This window comes from Varanus komodoensis, unplaced genomic scaffold, assembly GCF_004798865.1.
Source record: "Varanus komodoensis strain SLA01 unplaced genomic scaffold, ASM479886v1 scaffold43, whole genome shotgun sequence".
NCBI classification, from domain to species: Eukaryota; Metazoa; Chordata; class Lepidosauria; order Squamata; family Varanidae; genus Varanus; species Varanus komodoensis.
Window position 1 is genome coordinate 7,741,323 of NW_025335985.1, and position 2,797 is coordinate 7,744,119.

The 2,797-nt window shown below is 64.2% G+C and overlaps 1 protein-coding gene across 1 annotated transcript in view; it reads right to left on the reverse strand.

The window, feature by feature from the left end:
* Positions 1 to 926, reverse strand: part of DNAJB5 (DnaJ heat shock protein family (Hsp40) member B5) — a 16,799-nt gene extending 15,873 nt beyond the window's left edge. Inside the window, exon 1 of the mRNA XM_044443947.1 lies at positions 922 to 926. The gene's annotated coding sequence lies outside the window, so the exon portion shown is untranslated. The remainder of the gene's footprint in view (positions 1 to 921) is intronic.
* Between the last annotated feature and the right edge of the window lie 1,871 nt (positions 927 to 2,797).

A 2,797-nucleotide genomic window follows, 5' to 3' on the forward strand; every position in this document is an offset into this window, starting at 1 on the left:
CGGGGCATTGTCCATCCGGCCCAGGCGCCGTTCCTGGCAGAGGCCGGGGCGGCCGTTCTCGCGCACGCCCGCCCCGCCCCTCCTCCTATTGGCCCCGCGGCCCGCCGGCCGCGCCCACCCTCCGCTGCCACTGGCCCGCTGAGCACCGGTCGGCCCGCCTCCCCGCCTTCCCCGGCTGCCGCCGCGCGTGCCTTCCAAAGGAAAACCCGCGGGAGACTTCTGGAAGCCCCGTGACGTCACAATGGAGGAGCGCTCCGGGGGGCGGGGCTTCGGGCGGGAGACGGGCAGCTGCTGCCTGGCGGAGCTGCGCCCCTGCGCGGCCTCCCGGGGACCCCCGCCTGGGCCCTCGCCCCCGGGACGCAGCGCTGGGCGGGCTCGCAGCAGACCCGGCGGCGGCCCCGCTCCAGAGGGCGCGGACTACGCCTCCCATCAGCCCCAGCCAGCGCCTGGGGTCCCAAAGAAGCAGCGCTGGGCGGGCTCACAGCAGACCCGGCGGCGGCCCCGCTCCAGAGGGCGCGGACTACGCCTCCCATCAGCCCCAGCCAGCGCCTGGGGTCCCAAAGCTCCCAGTGCGCACCAGGCGGCCAGCTGTGCGGCAGCGCTCCCGGCTTGCTGCCTGTGCCCTCCCGTTGGCTGGGAAGCGTGGGAGCTGCGGGGAGCGTCCCGGGCTGCGCGCTGGGCCAGCCGGGCCCTGGGGCATCGGCTTTCGCCAAGGCGGCCCTGCAGGTGGCGCTTGGCCTGGGGCGCAGTTCCCGGGAGCCAGGCCAGCCGTTTGCTGCCCCCACCCCGCTCGCTTCCGTGCAGCGACCCTGAGCGTGGTGCCCCTTCGGTCTGAGAGACCAGTCATGCCGCCAGGGGAGAGCAAGCGTCCCGGCAGTGGGTGCCCCGAGAGGGCCCAGCATCCGCCCCCCCCGTGGCCACCGCCACCGTCCCGCCGGCACTGCCACCTGCCAGCAGCCCCCTCTGGCCTCCCACGGCCCATGAGCCGAACGCGGAGCCCAGCAAAGGCCCCAGCAAACCCGATCCTTCTCCCAGACCCTCTGCTGCTGTGGCCGTGCTAAACCGGATCGTGGCAGCCGGTCCTCTGGGCCCGTGGCTCCTAGCCTGCGGCTTCTTCCCGGCCTGAGCCATCCCGAGGCGACTGGGCTGGCAGCGATCGCTGCTCTTGAGAAGCCCTGGGCTCCTTTTGCACGGATCCAACTGAACGGCCGCTGGCTCCGGGGACTGGCCTTCTGTGGCCACCCACCCGCTTTGCTCACAGGTCACTCTCTCTGTAGTCACACGGACACTCGAAACAGTTCGTGCGAAAGGACGAGGATGATTCTGGCTGTGCGGGTGTGCGGAGGCAACCTTTGAAAATGGTCCTGCAGAGTCACCTGATCCCAAGCAGGGCACGCGATGAAAGGGGACTGGGCAGTGTGATCAGGCCAGGTCATGTCAGGTCAGGCCAGGTTTTGTTTTGTTTTGTTTTGGCCATTTCTGCTGATGGCCGGTCAATTTCCAACCCCAATTCCAAGTGCTGCTTTTGAACTTTAAAGTCTTGGGGGCCGGGATAGCCAAAGAAGCATCTCCTCCCATACATATTTACCCAGCATCATAGAAGAGCAGAGTTGGAAGGGGCCGTGAAGGCCATCAGGTCCACCCCCTGCTGCTGCAGGACACCCAGTCACACCACCCCACTCAGGTGGCTGCCCGGTTTCTTTTTGAATGAATGAACTTAAGATCATCTTCTGGGATAGAAAAAACAGTGTTCAGACAGGAAACGCGATCATCTTGGACTCTTCTCCAGTTGAGGTAAGGTGGGTGGATAACAGGGGGGCCTTTTCAATATTGGCACCTCCTCTGCAGAATGCCCTCCCCCCAAAAAAGGCTCACCTCTTGCAAGCACGGCATGAACCATTTTGCTTTTGCAGACATTTTACATTTCCGGGTGCTCACCCAAATGCTCGAGATCACCTGAGCTTTCCCCTGCAGAGAGATGCGCTGTGACCCTCAGTCAGCTGGCTGCCGTTCCCCAAATCTCCCCAAATGTCGCAAGAGCTGTTCTAAGACGGTGTCTGGAAAGAGGGACCACGGCGCCTCACCGTCAGCATGCCTTGATGTGCACGGCACGCCACAAATCCCCTCCTGAGAGGCACAGAAACGGCGAGTCAGGAGGGGCTTCCCGGGCCATCTAGTCTGACCCCCAGCTCCAGCCGGCTCCGCTCACAACATGCCCACCATGTGCACGTCCAGCCTATCCTTGAACACCCGCACCGATGGGGCCTCAACGACCTCTCGTGGAACCCCATTCCACACCCTCGGGGTCCCGACTGTCAGGAAATGCTTCCTGGCATCCAAATGGAGCCTGGGTTCCCCGAGCTTGGCTCCGTTGGAGCGCATCCTGCCTTCCTCTGCAGGGGAGAACAGGTCTCTGCCCACCTCCGTGTGACACCCCCTCACATACCTGCATGTTGCCAACATATCCCCTCCAAGTCTCCTCCAGGCTGAAGAGACCCGGTTCCCTCAGTCTCACCTCATACGGCATCCCCTGCAAACTGGCCACCAACCTTGTGGCCCTGCGCTGCACTGACTCCAACCTGGCTATATCCTTACTGTCATGAGGGGCCCAAAACTGAGCACAATACTCCAATTGCAGGTGCACCAGAGTCGCATAGAGTGGTAGTAACACCTCTCTCGATCTAGAAGCCACGCTTCTGGCTATGCAGCCAAGGGTGGCGTTCGCCCTCTTGGCCACCGCATCACACGGCTGGCTCACGTTCAGCCTGCAGTCAGCCAGCACCCCGAGGTCCCTTTC